Consider the following 18,012-nt stretch of genomic DNA (forward strand, 5'->3'; position numbering starts at 1 on the left):
AGCATGAGAAGAGGGTCAAACTTTAAAGCCCAAGTCAAACCCTGTTTACAAGGAAAGTCCCGTTGATGTTCGCCACGCAGTTATTATGATGATCAGCTGACACAAGCTAAATATTAGCACATGATGAGACATCTCAAAGTGAAACTTAACTTATCCAGTCAACTGGTTCATTCGAAAGTGCACTAATTCTCAACTTTGAGTGCTCTCAACACCTGCTGCGCATTGTTTAAAGAAAGATGTTGACTACCTCAACTTGACTCACGATCCTTATTATTCACCTAGGTAAGTTGTATGTACACCTTATTTTGATGTGGTAACACCTTTAAATGTAAGTATTTATAACACAGTATATTGCCGTTAGCCTTGCTTGGAAACCCGACGTTGAAGCATGCGCATAACGATGTGTGCGTGTGTTCGGCAGGTATGCATGAGTCTCATGTATTTGGATCTTGTGCTCATGCTCCAGGTGATCTAAATCTGAATGCACTACCAGTGCTTTGAAAAGTTGATGTATTTATACTTTCTTGTGGATATGTGTTCACGCGCCCACGGCCTAAAGGACCAGCCGCATGGACAACCGGTAAAGCAGCACGTCATTTTATTCAACATTCTGACATGTATAGATTGCGAGGAAACCTTCCTGACTCAAACTAAGATTTCTGCCCGTCGTAGAAATCAATGCAATTCAGCGGTTAACCTAGCTGTTGCTCTGTTATGAGTCTTGGACCCAATCCAATGATCATCCTTTTATGGAACTTGGCGCCTGCCTAAATAATGTGAAAGTAGCTTTTGAAGCATGTCATTGTTCTTCTGCCTATATTTATTGTCCGGACACAAATACAATCCCTATTTCCTACGGTTATAGTTTATTTTATGCATAATATGTCCTCAACGGGTTCGGTTTTTTTAAGCGCAAGTGGTAAATTTAAGTATATAGCTAATTAGCCTACAAGAATGAGATTTCAGCTGTGCTGAGCTGGGGCGTTTGTGGGAAGACCGACATGACTAAGTACTTTTGAGGTTGGGCCAATTCTTCAACTATATACATTTAGCTAGTTTACCTAACTTTCACAATACGGTCAAATTAGCTGCATTATCCACATTGATAACTGTCAAAAACCGATTTGTTGTCAAACCGTTAAAAAGGTGAAACGTCACAACTCGGCTCGGCAACTCGGGTAACAACATTTTCTCCAAGTTTCCCACTTGTAATTACAATTTGGAAGGTCGTTCAAGTGAAACTTTCCAGTATGAACTCTGAGCTTCCGATAACTCCAATAGAGTCGATGTTAAAGTTTACATAGCTGGCCATATATGGATGTTAAATTTAACTTCATGGTGTCACGCCCTGACCTTAGTTATCTTTGTTTTCTTTATTATTTTGGTTAGGTCAGGGTGTGACAAGGGTGTGTGTGTTTTTGTCTTGTTTTGGGATTGTCTAGGTAATTGTAGGTCTATGGTGGCCTGAATTGGTTCCCAATCAGAGACAGCTGTTTATCGTTGTCTCTGATTGGGAATCCAATTTAGGTTGCCATTTTCCATTTTGGTTTGGTGGGTTATTGGCTATGTGTAGTTGCATGTCAGAACTAGTTGTTTATAGTGTGACGTTCATTTTGTTAGTTTGTTTAAGTGTTTTTCGTTAAATAAAATAAGAATGTATTCCAATCACGCTGTGCCTTGGTCTCCTCGTTATGACGAACGTGACACATGGGTTGGTTATGTAGGCTTCTTCTAACCTATTGCTTTCTATTACATATAATAATAATACGATTACGTTATATCTTTACATTAATAACCAGAGTCTATCAGAATTCCATATTTACAAGATCAAGGAGTATAACATTTATTGGAATGACTGGATGTCATGTATTGTCATGTTGTGTCTTGTTTCTGTCCTTTCCCTTCACCCTGTCTCCCTCTGCTGGTCGTTATTAGGTTACCTTTTCTCCCCCTCTTTCCCCCAGCTGTTCCTTGTCTCCTCCTAACTACCTCGTCACCCCTTTTACCACCTGTTCCCTTTTTCCCTCTGATTAGTCCTCTATATCGCTCTCTGTTTTTGTTTCTGTCTTTGTCGGATTCTTGTTTGTGTTATTCATGCCTGAACCAGACTATCGTCATGTTTGCTGCAACCTTGTCCTGTCCTGTCGGAATCTGCCGGTCCATCTGAGCCTACGTATGTTTTGTTATTAAAGAAGCTCTGTTTACGTTAGTTCGCTTTTGGGTCCTCATTCACGCACCTTAACAGAAGAATCCGACCAAGAATGGACCCAGCGACTTCGGATCCTCTCCACTCAGCCGTCGAGATCCAGGGAGCGATGCTAGGCAGACACGAGCAGGAATTGTCTGCTGCTCGACATGCCGTTGAGACCCTGGCCACCCAAGTCTCCAACCTCACAGAACAGGTTCACCATCTCCGCCTCGATCCACCGGCCACTTCCAGGGCTTTCGAATCTCCGGAGCCCAGAATCAATAACCCGCCGTGTTACTCTGGGGAGCCCACTGAATGCCGCTCGTTTCTCACCCAGTGTGATATTGTGTTTTCTCTCCAGCCCAACACTTACTCCAGGAGCACTGCTCGTGTCGCCTACGTCATATCTCTCCTTACTGGACGGGCTCGTGAGTGGGGCACGGCAATCTGGGAGGCTAGGGCTGAGTGTACTAACCAGTATCAGGACTTTAAGGAGGAGATGATACGGGTTTTTGATCGATCTGTTTTTGGGGAGGAGGCTTCCAGGGTCCTGTCTTCCCTATGTCAAGGTAATCGATCCATAACAGACTACTCTATTGAGTTTCGCACTCTTGCTGCCTCCAGTGGCTGGAACGAGCCGGCTTTGCTCGCTCGTTTTCTGGAGGGTCTCCGCGCAGAGGTAAAGGATGAGATTCTCTCCCGGGAGGTTCCTTCCAGCGTGGATTCCTTGATTGAACTCGCTATTCGCATTGAGCGACGGGTTGATCTTCGTCACCGAGCTCGTGGAAAGGAGCTCGCGTTCTCCGTTGCCCCCCTCTCCGCATCACTACCATCTTCCTCTGCCGGCTCGGGTGCTGAGCCTATGCAGCTGGGAGGTATCCGCATCTCGACTAAGGAGAGGGAACGGAGAATCACCAACCGCCTCTGTCTCTATTGCGGTTCTGCTGGTCATTTTGTCACTTCATGTCCAGTAAAAGCCAGAGCTCATCAGTAAGCGGAGGGCTACTGGTGAGCGCTACTACTCCTGTCTCTCCTTCAAGATCCTGCACTACCTTGTCGGTCCATCTACGCTGGACCGGTTCGTCAGCTTCCTGCAGTGCCTTAATAGACTCTGGGGCGGAGGGCTGTTTTATGGACGAGACCTGGGCTCGGGAACATGACATTCCTCTCAGACAGTTAAGGGAGTCCACGGCCTTGTTCGCCCTGGATGGTAGTCCTCTCCCCAGGATTCAGCGTGAGACGCTACCTTTAACCCTCACTGTTTCTGGTAATCATAGCGAAACCATTTATTTTTTAATTTTTCGTTTACCTTTTACACCTGTTGTTTTGGGCCATCCCTGGCTAGTTTGTCATAATCCTTCCATTAATTGGTCTAGTAATTCTATCCTCTCCTGGAACGTCTCTTGTCATGTGAAATGTTTAATGTCTGCTATCCCTCCTGTTTCCTCTGTCTCTTCTTCACAGGAGGAGCCTGGTGATTTGACAGGGGTGCCGGAGGAATATCACGATCTGCGCACGGTGTTCAGTCGGTCCAGGGCCACCTCTCTTCCTCCACACCGGTCGTATGATTGTAGTATTGATCTCCTTCCGGGAACCACTCCTCCCCGGGGTAGACTATACTCTCTGTCGGCTCCCGAACGTAAGGCTCTCAAAGATTATTTGTCTGTAGCTCTTGCCGCCGGTACCATAGTCCCCTCCTCCTCTCCCGCCGGAGCGGGGTTTTTTTTTGTTAAGAAGAAGGACGGGTCCCTGCGCCCCTGCATAGATTATCGAGGGCTGAATGACATAACAGTGAAGAATCGTTATCCGCTTCCTCTTATGTCTTCAGCCTTCGAGATCCTGCAGGGAGCCAGGTTTTTCACTAAGTTGGACCTTCGTAACGCTTACCATCTCGTGCGCATCAGGGAGGGGGACGAGTGGAAGACGGCGTTTAACACTCCGTTAGGGCACTTTGAATACCGGGTTCTTCCTTTCGGCCTCGCTAACGCTCCAGCTGTCTTTCAGGCATTAGTCAATGATGTCCTGAGAGACATGCTGAACATCTTTGTTTTCGTTTACCTTGACGATATCCTGATTTTTTCACCGTCACTCCAGATTCATGTTCAGCACGTTCGACGTGTCCTCCAGCGCCTTTTAGAGAATTGTCTTTTTGTGAAGGCTGAGAAGTGCTCTTTTCATGCCTCCTCCGTCACATTTCTCGGTTCTGTTATTTCCGCTGAAGGCATTAAGATGGATCCCGCTAAGGTCCAAGCTGTCATTGATTGGCCCGTCCCTAAGTCACGCGTCGAGCTGCAGCGCTTTCTCGGCTTCACAAACTTCTATCGTCGTTTCATCCGTAATTTCGGTCAGGTGGCAGCTCCTCTCACAGCCCTTACTTCTGTCAAGACGTGCTTTAAGTGGTCCGTTTCCGCCCAGGGAGCTTTTGATCTCCTCAAGAATCGTTTTACATCCGCACCTATCCTTGTTACACCTGACGTCACTAGACAGTTCGTTGTCGAGGTTGACGCGTCAGAGGTGGGCGTGGGAGCCATTCTTTCTCAGCGCTCCCTCTCTGACGACAAGGTCCACCCTTGCGCGTATTTTTCTCATCGCCTGTCGCCGTCGGAACGTAACTATGATGTGGGAAACCGCGAACTGCTCGCCATCCGCTTAGCCCTAGGCGAATGGCGACAGTGGTTGGAGGGGGCGACTGTTCCTTTTGTCGTTTGGACTGACCATAGGAACCTTGAGTACATCCGTTCTGCCAAACGACTTAATGCGCGTCAGGCGCGTTGGGCGCGGTTTTTCGCTCGTTTCGAGTTCGTGATTTCTTATCGTCCGGGCTCTAAGAACACCAAGCCTGATGCTTTATCTCGTCTCTTCAGTTCTTCAGTAGCCTCCACTGACCCCGAGGGGATTCTCCCTGAGGGGCGTGTTGTCGGGTTGACTGTCTGGGGAATTGAGAGGCAGGTAAAGCAAGCACTCACTCAAACTCCGTTGCCGCGCACTTGTCCCAGGAACCTTCTTTTCGTTCCCGTTCCTACTCGTCTGGCCGTTCTTCAGTGGGCTCACTCTGCCAAGTTAGCCAGCCACCCTGGCGTTCGGGGTACGCTTGCTTCCATTCGCCAGCGTTTTTGGTGGCCCACCCGGGAGCATGACACGCGTCGCTTCGTGGCTGCTTGTTCGGTCTGCGCGCAGACTAAGTCCGGTAACTCCCCTCCTGCCGGCCGTCTCAGGCCGCTTCCCATTCCCTCTCGACCGTGGTCTCACATCGCCTTAGATTTTGTCACCGGACTGCCTTCGTCAGCGGGGAAGACTGTTATTCTTACGGTTGTCGATAGGTTCTCTAAGGCGGCTCATTTCATTCCCCTTGCTAAGCTTCCTTCTGCTAAAGAGACGGCACAAATCATCATCGAGAATGTTTTCAGAATTCATGGCCTTCCGTCAGACGTCGTTTCGGACAGAGGTCCGCAATTCACGTCTCAATTTTGGAGGGAGTTTTGCCGTTTGATTGGGGCTTCCGTCAGTCTCTCTTCCGGCTTTCACCCCCAGTCTAACGGTCAAGCAGAACGGGCCAATCAGACTATTGGTCGCATCTTACGCAGTCTTTCTTTTCGCAACCCTGCGTCTTGGTCAGAACAGCTCCCCTGGGCAGAATACGCCCACAACTCGCTTCCTTCGTCTGCGACTGGGCTATCTCCTTTTCAGAGTAGCCTCGGGTACCAGCCTCCGCTGTTCTCATCTCAGTTCGCCGAGTCCAGCGTCCCCTCCGCTCAGGCTTTTGTCCAACGTTGCGAGCGCACCTGGAAGAGGGTCAGGTCTGCACTTTGCCGTTATAGGGCGCAGACTGTGAGAGCTGCTAATAAGCGTAGAACTAAGAGTCCTAGATATTGTCGCGGTCAGAGAGTTTGGCTCTCCACTCAGAACCTTCCCCTTAAGACAGCTTCTCGCAAGTTGACCCCGCGGTTCATTGGTCCGTTCCGTATTTCTCAGATCATTAATCCTGTCGCAGTGCGACTTCTTCTTCCGCGATATCTTCGTCGCGTCCACCCGGTCTTCCATGTCTCCTGTGTCAAGCCCGTTCTTCGCGCCCCCGCTCGTCTTCCCCCCCCCCCCCTCCCATCCTTGTCGAGGGCGCACCCATCTACAGGGTCCGTAGGATTTTGGACATGCGTCCTCGGGGCCGTGGTCATCAGTACCTAGTAGATTGGGAGGGGTACGGTCCTGAGGAGAGGAGTTGGGTTCCCTCTCGGGACGTGCTGGACCGTGCGCTGATCGATGATTTCCTCCGTTGCCGCCAGGTTTCCTCCTCGAGTGCGCCAGGAGGCGCTCGGTGAGTGGGGGGGTACTGTCATGTATTGTCATGTTGTGTCTTGTTTCTGTCCTTTCCCTTCACCCTGTCTCCCTCTGCTGGTCGTTATTAGGTTACCTTTTCTCCCCCTCTTTCCCCCAGCTGTTCCTTGTCTCCTCCTAACTACCTCGTCACCCCTTTTCCCACCTGTTCCCTTTTTCCCTCTGATTAGTCCTCTATATCGCTCTCTGTTTTTGTTTCTGTCTTTGTCGGATTCTTGTTTGTGTTATTCATGCCTGAACCAGACTATCGTCATGTTTGCTGCAACCTTGTCCTGTCCTGTCGGAATCTGCCGGTCCATCTGAGCCTACGTATGTTTTGTTATTAAAGAAGCTCTGTTTACGTTAGTTCGCTTTTGGGTCCTCATTCACGCACCTTAACACTGGAAGTATAGATTAGCCTAATTGTTTTACCTGAGCATAACACCAAAACTAAGGACTTATTAGCCAGCCCTACTCTGTTGTTTTGTATTTTGTTGTTACAGAGGACTGATTGGGCTCATTGATTCGAGTTGAAAAATAAATGCTGCACTTTGAGCATTTCTGAAAGTGCTATTTACATGTGAAAAATGAATTCTGCATTTGTTATAGGTCTATTGTTTCACTTTTTGTTGGTGACGCACGCATTGATATCTTGATAATATGCTGCTGTTTAAAGGGCAAATCCACAGATTAAAAAATAACAAAATGACCACCCCACCTCTGTTTTGGTAATTAAAAAAAACTGAGGGATGGGCATGGAGAAATTTAACCACTCAGAGAATAGACAGAACTATGGATGCAATGACTGACCATCCATGATATCAAAATTATTGTTTTAACCATGTTATACATTGTTTACATTTACAATGTTTATAAACATTGAAGAAAAACAAGCTTATTTTGAGTTCTCATGGAGTGTGACAGTTGAACTAAGCTCATGAGGCATTTATAAGTTATATTCTTCAAGAATCAATGGATAAAAATATATCCAAGTCCAGAAATGGATGTAGCGACTACAGATTGCCCTTTTAAGTCTATCAAAAGTGTGCGAGCTTGAACATGTGTCCATTAGGCCTATGGATTTAATGTTTTTGTGCAATAAAAGCCCCACTTGAATTCCACAGGCTGGGATCGGCACTGTACAGTTGTTGTAAGAGCACATTTTTCACTGGCTGTCCACTGGTTTAAAAAAATATATTTATAGGCTCCTGAGTGGCGCAGCGGTACATCTCAGTGCTAGAGGTGTCACTACAGCCCCTGGTTCGATCCCGGGCTGTATCACAACCGGCCATGATTGGGAGTCCCATAGGGCGGTGCACAATGGTCCAGCGGCGTCCGGTTTAGGGGAGGGTTTGGCCAGGGTAGGCCGTTAACTTAGGCCGTCAACTTCTTGAAATCAACCATTATTGGGTTCAAATATTTATATTTGTGAACAGCCATCCACAACAACCACAATCCGTAAGGCACAAATAGCTAAATGAGAGCAGCAGTGATTCACATCAATGTGCTATGTAGATGGCAATAATAAGTGACATCCATATCGCCATAGACTACACCACTGCTGTCATACTTAACTCCAAGCGTTTATTCAAGTTGGATAATCTTTGGATGCCAACCGCAGTCATACCATTGGAAGACATAGCTTGGACTGTGGCCTACAAAAACCTATTCCTGCTCTTTTCCCGCGATCCATCAAACCTGTTTGGTGCGTCATCATAGTGGTCTCTGACTGTTAAGGAGGACAATGCAAATAGTCCTGGTAGGCATTTAAGGGATATATAAAGTGATTGCCTATAAGGACTATATATATTTTTTTATGAAGTGACTGAAAATCATAGACTGTGGCTCTAAGGCTGCCTTTACACAGGGAACCCTGATTGGTCAAAATACCAATTAGTGGCAAAATGTGTAAATGCAGCCCAAGAGCCAGTCCTACGCTTCAATTTGGAGATGCATTTTTCTTCTTCTCATTTGATAGGACAAACACAACTCCTGTATTAGCGGAAGAATGTTTCAGTTCTCATATTGACTTCTCTAACCCCAAACCCTAGTCTGCTTCGCAAGTGTTCCCGTAAGTCTTGTGATGTTGCTCCTCTTGGTTTAGAAAATATGTGGGATCCTCCTTATGGTGCCATTTCCGCATTCACATGCTAGTCAGAACTCAGACATTTCTTACTTGCTGATTCATTGAATGCGGCACGTGTATAATTACAACCAGTTAGGAAGTTGGTAATGTCAGAGTTTCTTAGTTGGGACTAGCACATGAACGCAGCATTTCTCAGAAACTCAGATAAAAACGAGGTAAAATCATGTCTGAATAATCTGTCTCCATTGTGGAATAATTATAATGTTAAGATTTAAATTAAGAAAGATGATCTGAGAGCAGTGCTGCCTTTCTTTTGATTTTCGAACGTTCTTCCAGTGTGGTGTTTTGGGAAAAACTGGTTACATCTTCAGCCAGTGCAGGAAAGATGCATCGTTAAAACACTCAAAAGTCTAAAGCTTTACTGCATGCTTTCCAGTCAGAACAGTTAATGCATATATTATGATGACGTTTTGGTGTTCGGCAGGGGGTTTCTTCAGCTGTTTTGAGGCTTGTCGAAGTTCAGTAGCTGAAGTCTACGCCCCTTCGTGGGTGATTGGTCAACAGTAGGGATTCTTCAATTAATTCAACGGCAGATGACTAGTTTTCATGCACATTTTTTCACTTGAGAAATACTGCACCAAACATCTTAGTTAGATGTACATTGAGCGACTAAGACCTGCTCTGCAAAAACGTTGAAATTAATTACATTTCTTAAGTTATCTTAGATTAAATCAGACTATTTTGAGGAAGTGTGCTGGCTACGGCAGTAATATTTCGGCGTTTTTCAAGCAAAGGTATTTTAATGGAGTCTGCAAGCACAGACGTTGACTTCGCCTAGCCAAATTCTGCTAGGAACAAACCGAACCTATGTAATCGGATTAGAGGACGACCGATTAATCGGAATTGCCGATTTAATTAGGGAATTATTTCAAGTTTTCATAACAATCGGAAATCTGTATTTGTGGACACCGATTTTTATTATTATTTTTTACACCTAAATTTAATCTTTATTTAACTAGGCAAGTCAGTTAAGAACACATTCTTATTTTCAATGACTGCCTAGGAACGGTGGGTTAACTGCCTCGTTCAGGGGCAGAACGACAGATTTTCACCTTGTCAGCTCGGGGGATCCAATCTTGCAATTAACTAATCCAACGCAATAACGACCTGCCTCTCTCTCGTTGCACTCCACAAGGAGACTGCCTGTTACGCGAATGGAGCAAGGTAAGTTGCTAGCTAGCATTAAATTTATCTTATAAAAAACAATCAATCATAATCACTAGTTAACTACACATGGTTGATGTTATTACTAGATATTATCTAGCGTGTCCTGCGTTGCATATAATCTGACTGAGCATACAAGTATCTAAGTATCTGACTGAGCGGGGGTAGGCAGAAGCAGGCGCGTAAACATTCATTCAAACAGCACTTTGTTGCGTTTTGCCAGCAGCTCTTCGTTGTGCGTCAAGCATTGAAATGGCTAGCTAGTTAGCGCACGCTAATAGTGTTTCAAACTTCACTTGCTCTGAGCCTTGCATTGGTTGTATCCCTTGCTCTGCATGGCTAATGTTGCTTCGAGGGTGGGTGTTGTCGTTGTGTTCCTGGTTTGAGCCCAGGGAGGAGCGAGGAGAGGGACGGAAGCTATACTGTTACCCTGGCAATACTAAAGTGCCTATAAGAACATCCAATAGTCAAAGGTTAATGAAATACAAATGGTATAGAGGGAAATAGTCCTATAATTCCGATAATAACTACAACCTAAAACTTCTTACCTGGGAATATTGAAGACTCATGTTAAAAGGAACCACCAGCTTTCATATGTTCTCATGTTCTGAGCAAGGAACTTAAACGTTAGCTTTCTTACATAGCACATATTTCACTTTTACTTTCTTCTCCAACACTTTGTTTTTGCATTATTTAAACCAAATTGAACATATTTCATTATTTATTTGAGGCTAAATTGATTTTATTGATGTATTATATTAAGTTAAGTGTTCATTCAGTATTGTTGTAATTGTAATTATTACAAATAAATAAATAAAAATGGCCAATTAATCGGTATCGGCTTTTTGGTCCTCCAATAATCTGTATCGGTATCGGCGTTGAAAAATCATAAACGGTCTACCTCTAATACCTGATGCCTTTTTGTTCCAACTCTATCGGGAAACCGGGCCCTGGAAGAATAGCTCAGTGTTGTGTGAGTATTTAGTCAGCCACCAATTTTGCAAGTTCTCCCACTTAAAAAGATGAGAGGCCTATAATTTTCATCATAGGTACACTTCAACTATGACAGACAAAATTAGAAAAAAAATCCAGAAAATCACATTGTAGGATTTTCAATGCATTTAAAAACATGATTTAGGTGAAGGCTGATTTGTAATTCATATATACAGAATAAAAAACAGTACATCCTGCCAGCACGCCCACAAGAGAGCCACTCGGGTGAAGAATGAGGCGTGGAAGAGAGCGAGGAACGAGATGGGAGTAACAATCCAGGCTATTTGCTCTGAGACCAGCATAATAATGTAATGAAACAAGCAGGGAGAAGGTTTCTAACCCTCACATTCTAGCCCGAAGTCCAGCACGCTATCGACTATGCCCAAATGTATTTATTGGGGCCGATTGTGGCTAAAAACATTTTTCAATTAGAATCTTGAACATGTGGAAAGGGGAAAAAGTGTTATTATTAGTTTTACACAAGTGTAGCAGGATGGACTATTAGCTGAACAATACACTATTCAACCTTTACTAAAGAATTGTCTAATAGCCGAGCTAGGTGTGAACCCCCTCCCCAACTTGAGCTAGGTGTGAAACCCCCTCCCCAACTTGCAACAAATCATTTGTATCTATCTTTCCACACCTACCTACACACATGTTTAAAAACTTCTTATGGCTTCAGGGGCAGTATTGAGTAGCTTGGATGAATAATGTGCCCAGAGTCAACGGCCTGCTCCTCAATCCCAGTTGCTAATGTATGCATATTATTAGTATATTTGGATAGGAAACACTGAAGTATCTAAAACTGTTTGAATGATGTCTGAGTTTAACAGAACTCATATGGCAGGCAAAAACGTTATTGAAGATGTATGAAAACATCCTAAACATTGATTCTATACTTAGTTTGAAATGTTTCTACGACCTGTAATATAACTTTTTGAACTTTTCGTCCGACGTCCGGCTGGACCTGCACGAGCGTTTGGATTTGTGTACTAAACGCCCTAACAACCCTAGCTACTTGGGCATAAATAATGGACATTATCAAACAAATCAAACATTTATTGTGGAACTAGGATTCCTGGGAGTGCATTCTGATGAAGATCATCAAAGGTAAAGGAATATTTATAATGTTTTTTTCTGATTTCTGTTGACTCCAATTTGGCCGATTTAATTAAATTTTTCTTCTGAGCGTTGTTCTCAGATTATTGCATGGTTTGCTTTTTCCGTAAAGCTTTTTTGAAATCTGACAGCGGTTGCATTAAGGAGAGGTATATCTATAATTCCATGTGTAACACTTGTATTTTCATCAACATTTTATGATGAGTATTTCTGTAAAATTGATGTGGCTATGCAAAATCACTGGATGTGTTTGGAACTACTGAACGTAACAACGTAAACTGATTTTTAAAAATAAATATGAACTTTATCAAACAAAACATACATGTATTGTGTAACATGAAGTCCTATGAGTGTCATCTAATGAAGATCATCAAAGGTTAGTGATTAATTTTATCTCTTGTGCTTCTTTGTGACTCCTATCTTTGGCTGGAAAAATGGCTGTGTTTTTCTGTGGCTTGGTGGTGACCTAACATAATCGTTTGTGGTGCTTTCACTGTAAACGCCTATTTGAAATCGGACACTGTGGTGGGATTAACAACAAGATTACCTTTAAAAAGGTATAAGATACAGTGCCTTGCGAAAGTATTCGGCCCCCTTGAACTTTGCGACCTTTTGCCACATTTCAGGCTTCAAACATAAAGATATAAAACTGTATTTTTTTTTGTGAAGAATCAACAACAAGTGGGACACAATCATGAAGTGGAACGACATTTATTGGATATTTCAAACTTTTTTAACAAATCAAAAACTGAAAAATTGTCCGTGCAAAATTATTCAGCCCCTTTACTTTCAGTGCAGCAAACTCTCTCCAGAAGTTCAGTGAGGATCTCTAAATGATCCAATGTTGACCTAAATGACTAATGATGATAAATACAATCCACCTATGTGTAATCAAGTCTCCGTATAAATGCACCTGCACTGTGATAGTTTCAGAGGTCCGTTAAAAGCGCAGGGAGCATCATGAAGAACAAGGAACACACCAGGCAGGTCCGAGATACTGTTGTGAAGAAGTTTAAAGCCGGATTTGGATACAAAAAGATTTCCCAAGCTTTAAACATCCCAAGGAGCACTGTGCAAGCGATAATATTGAAATGGAAGGAGTATCAGACCACTGCAAATCTACCAAGACCTGGCCGTCCCTCTAAACTTTCAGCTCATACAAGGAGAAGACTGATCAGAGATGCAGCCAAGAGGCCCATGATCACTCTGGATGAACTGCAGAGATCTACAGCTGAGGTGGGAGACTCTGTCCATAGGACAACAATCAGTCGTATATTGCACAAATCTGGCCTTTATGGAAGAGTGGCAAGAAGAAAGCCATTTCTTAAAGATATCCATAAAAAGGGTTGTTTAAAGTTTGCCACAAGCCACCTGGGAGACACACCAAACATGTGGAAGAAGGTGCTCTGGTCAAAATCTACAATGGAATGGTTCAAAAATAAACATATCCAGGTGTTAGAATGGCCAAGTCAAAGTCCAGACCTGAATCCAATCGAGAATCTGTGGAAAGAACTGAAAACTGCTGTTCACAAATGCTCTCCATCCAACCTCACTGAGCTCGAGCTCTTTTGCAAGGAGGAATGGGAAAAAATGTCAGTCTCTCGATGTGCAAAACTAATAGACATACCCCAAGCGACTTACAGCTGTAATCGCAGCAAAAGGTGGCGCTACAAAGTATTAACTTAAGGGGGCTGAATAATTTTGCACGCCCAATTTTTCAGTTTTTGAATTGTTAAAAAAGTTTGAAATATCCAATAAATGTCGTTCCACTTCATGATTGTGTCCCACTTGTTGTTGATTCTTCACAAAAAAATACAGTTTTATATCTTTATGTTTGAAGCCTGAAATGTGGCAAAAGGTCGCAAAGTTCAAGGGGGCCGAATACTTTCGCAAGGCACTGTATGTCGATATAGGACTCGTTTTACTGTGGATATAGATACTTTTTTACCTGTTTCCTCCAGCATCTTCACAAGGCCTTTTGCTGTTGTTCTGGGATTGATTTGCACTTTTCGCACCAAAGTACGTTAATCTCTAGGAGACCAAACCCGTCTCCTTCCTGAGCGGTATGCCGGCTGCGTGGTCCCATGGGGTTTATACTTGCGTACTACTGTTTGTACAGATGAACGTTGTACCTTCAGGCATTTGGAAATTTCTCCCAAGTATGAACCAGTGTAGGTCTACAATTGTTTTCTGAGGTCTTGGCTGATTTATTTTTTAATTTCCCATGATGTCAAGCAGAGGCACTGAGTTTTAAGGTAGGCATTGAAAGACATCCACAGGTACACCTCCAATAGGCTAATTGACATCATTTGAGTCAATCAGAAGCTTCTAAAGCCATGACATCATTTTCTGGAATTTTCCAAGCCGTTTAAAGGCACAGTCAACTTAGGGTATGTAAACTTCTGACCCACTGGAGTGATGCAGTGAATTATAAGTGAAATAATCTTTCTGTAAACAATTGTTGGAAAAATGACTTGTCATGCACATAGTAGATGTCCTAACCGACTTGCCAAAACTATAGTTTGTTAACAAGACATTTGTAGAGTTGTTGAAAAACTAGTTTTAATGACTCCAACCTAAGTGTATGTAAACTTCTGACTTCAACTGTATATTTGTCATGGCTCCCGAGTGGCGCAGCATCTTGGTGCAAGAGGCTTTACTACAGTCCCTGGTTTGAATTCAGACTGTATCACATCCGAACGTGATTGGGAGTGCCGTAGAGCGGCTCACAATTGGCCCAGCGTCATCCGGGTTTGTCCAGGGTAGGCCATCATTGTAAATAAGCATTTGTACTTAACTGACTTGCCTGGTTAAATAAAGGTTAAATTTATAAAAACAACTGGTGGCAACTGCAGCACAATCAATAGAAGGTGAACAGTGGCTGGTGCCTAAAAATATAGATAACTTGTTTTATGCAGGTGTTGCACACCAACAGATGGAGAAAACCTACACCAGTCGAGCATTTCATTTCAACAATCTTCATTTTAATTTAACTTTGCAAACAACAAGAGGGCTTAATTGGAGTCTATTTCTTTGGAGCCTAGACCTATATCAAACAATTTAACTGGCTGAGGTAGTCTGAGGCATAACAGCCTAATAGAAGTAGGATTTTTTTTGGTCCTACTTACAATTGCAACTGGTCAAAAATGTAGCATCCTACATAAAACGATCATTTAAAGAAAACAAGTCTGCACGTTCGAACTAAAACAATGTAACTAAAAATGAAAGCGCACATTTGTAAATCTCAAACTCTAAAAGTTTGTAAACACAATGTGTGTGACATTGTGTTTACAATAAAGAATGTAGCCCATCATGGAAATGTTTCCTATTAGCAGGACAATAGACTTTTTATAGCCCGGCTACTGTTGTGGAAATCTCTCAACTCGCAATGTAATGTATTCGATGCTTAAGTACTCTAAAGTGTTACATATCTAACTCAAAACAGCATTTCTTCATCAACATCTTTATGCTTTCGTTAACCTTCTTGATCTTGACCTTCTTCCCTTTATTTCTGTAGCAATTTTGAGAAAATTGCTCAAGGGCCACGGTTGATTCGTCTGTGAAGATGACATTCTTGAATGTTTCGCAAGTTTTGATCTGAGCCTGCAGGACGCAAAGTTCTTTGTTTGTCAGACAAATCGTAGGGTTGAAACTACAGAACAGTACAAAACAAGCGAACACACAGGGTTAATGTTCTGATTTAAAAAATATATATATAATTTCTTACCGAGCCTTTCCATAAGTCCATGCAAGTTTCTTCAAGTGTCTTCTGACTGTAATTAGAGTGATGTTGTGCCGTAATGCCAGCAGATTACAGATTGCCTTTGCCGATTGCTCGTCATCTTCACGAACATAAGCAAGTCATGTCTGCTAAATAATCAATTTAGGTTTCTCCAGAAATAATTCGAAATAACAAACTGTCTTTCTTTACAAATTAGTGAGAATGTCTCACCCCATGTTCAAGAATGGCCTTTTTCTCACTCTAATATTAAAATGAAATCTCCAAAATATCGTTACTTTTTAAACAAAGCGATTTATAATTATGAATTAATTTAGAATTGTATAAAAGCCCGTTTAGGATCTGTGAGAATATAGATAATAATTTTGTCCTCCAATCCTCTAGATGTAATTATTGGCGGAGAGTCACGTCATTGAAAAACATATTCTGTAGGCGAAATTAGTCTCACTAGTGTTGAGTAATGTGCTGTTAAATGGTATTTATTTAAAGAGGATGTTGAGGTTAGAACTGTTTTTTTTGCACTGTTTCGCTCTGCTCTGGGGCAAGCATGGGGACTAGTCTTGATATATCAATGAGATTTTTATTTTCACTTAATCTCCGTTTGGGTATTGGCTAGACAATAATTAGAAAATTAGGGTGCAGAAATGTTATGCTCTTACACTCCATTATTTAACTAGGCAAGTCAGTTAAGAACAAATTCTTATTTACAAGGACAGCCTACTCCTTCCTCCTGTTGTACAGCACCATATTTTCCATTCCCATCCTAATGGAAACCCTGATGGTTTTGTTTTTTGTTTTTCTCTGAATAGAAACACCACAATATTAATCAAATTAATTAAGCCAAATTTCTTAAAATCAATCCCATATACTATGTTATTACAAAAAAAGGTCTTAAATTCTCTGGTAATGTTAATACGGAAGACTATCAAATGCTTCTCTAAGATGCCCTCTGGTGGTCAAACTAGCAATAACTTGCGTTAACAGAAAAAATGGCTGACAAATAGATAACGTGCCACGGAATGCTGCAGCAGCCCGCAAGGTGTGCCGCAGTATGACGCAACTTTTAAAGGAGGAACCACTGTAATAGTGAAGACATCAAAACTATGAAATAACACAATGAATCATGTCGAAACCAAAAAAGTGTGAAACAAATCAAAATATATTTGAGATTATTCAAAGTAGCCAGCCTTTGCCTTGATGACAGCTTGATGAAAACACCTAAAAGAATTGCACTACATCACTGGCCACCAGGCAGGCCAAAACTCCATCACACCAAAACGTGCTGAAATTTTTGTTGGTCTTTTCAAACGGTTCGTACACTGAGGGCATTATCATCCTAATCACAGTATTATTCTAACCTCGTAGTGTGGAAAGAGGATAATCACGTTTTTGACTGCACTGGGCCTTTAAGATCTTTGATAGGCTGATGTGTAATTTGTTACAGGAAATCACTGTCAGCTGGTGAGGTTAGCATAGGGCTAACATGTGGCAGGTTATCTGATAGAACACTACATTGTAGCTGGTCCCATCGCATGCAACTACGTCGAGGATTGTAATTGGTTGATGCACATTTTTGAGAAAAACGTTAGGTTTAACTTTTTCTAATGTCCAAGTATAGACCCCTCTATCTTATTTATTTACTTTCTCCACAGTACCCCAACTCGAGGCAAGAAGAGGTAGTGAAAGTGCACTGACTCCTACAGGCTCCTCGTGATGGTTCTCTCAACCATGGAGCACAGCACCAGAAGACCTCCACGCTGCTGGCCTCCGGTGGCTCTTTTCCTCGTCTTCATCCTCACCCAGCAGCTCTACGCCCTCATCGTGTTACACGGCCAGTTGGTCAGCTCTAGTGAGGCCAACATCAGCCCTTTCAACTTCTGCCTCCAGGGACAAGATGTTGGAGTTACCTGTGATGATCAACACAACAACATGGCTACCACCGCTGGTGAATTAGTGGATATACTCAGGGTTCTGGTCATTATGAGTCTGTATATTCCACTGGTGCTGGTGCCCTTTGCCCTCATGGCCTTTCTGTTTGCAGTCTGCTGTGATGACAGAGGGGTGTTGTGGTTCAGTGTCAGCTGTCTGGCTGCTTCCAGCCTACTGATGCTTGTGGGCCTCTGTGTGTTTGTGGGGCTCCACTTTAACTATGTGTCATTGGCTGGTATGACAGCAGGGTACTATGTCTGTGTGTTTGTTAATGCTGAGCTGATTACAGCAGCTGTACTGACCTGGATGACAGGGAGGCGGCAGCTAAGAGATAAGACGACATCCAATGATAACTAATAACCCAGTGGAGAGGCTTGCTGGTAACCAACAAGGGATTGTCCTCCCTAGTGTTCAAATAAGAGG

Source organism: Oncorhynchus mykiss, chromosome 6, assembly GCF_013265735.2.
Source record: "Oncorhynchus mykiss isolate Arlee chromosome 6, USDA_OmykA_1.1, whole genome shotgun sequence".
Classification (NCBI taxonomy): domain Eukaryota; kingdom Metazoa; phylum Chordata; class Actinopteri; order Salmoniformes; family Salmonidae; genus Oncorhynchus; species Oncorhynchus mykiss.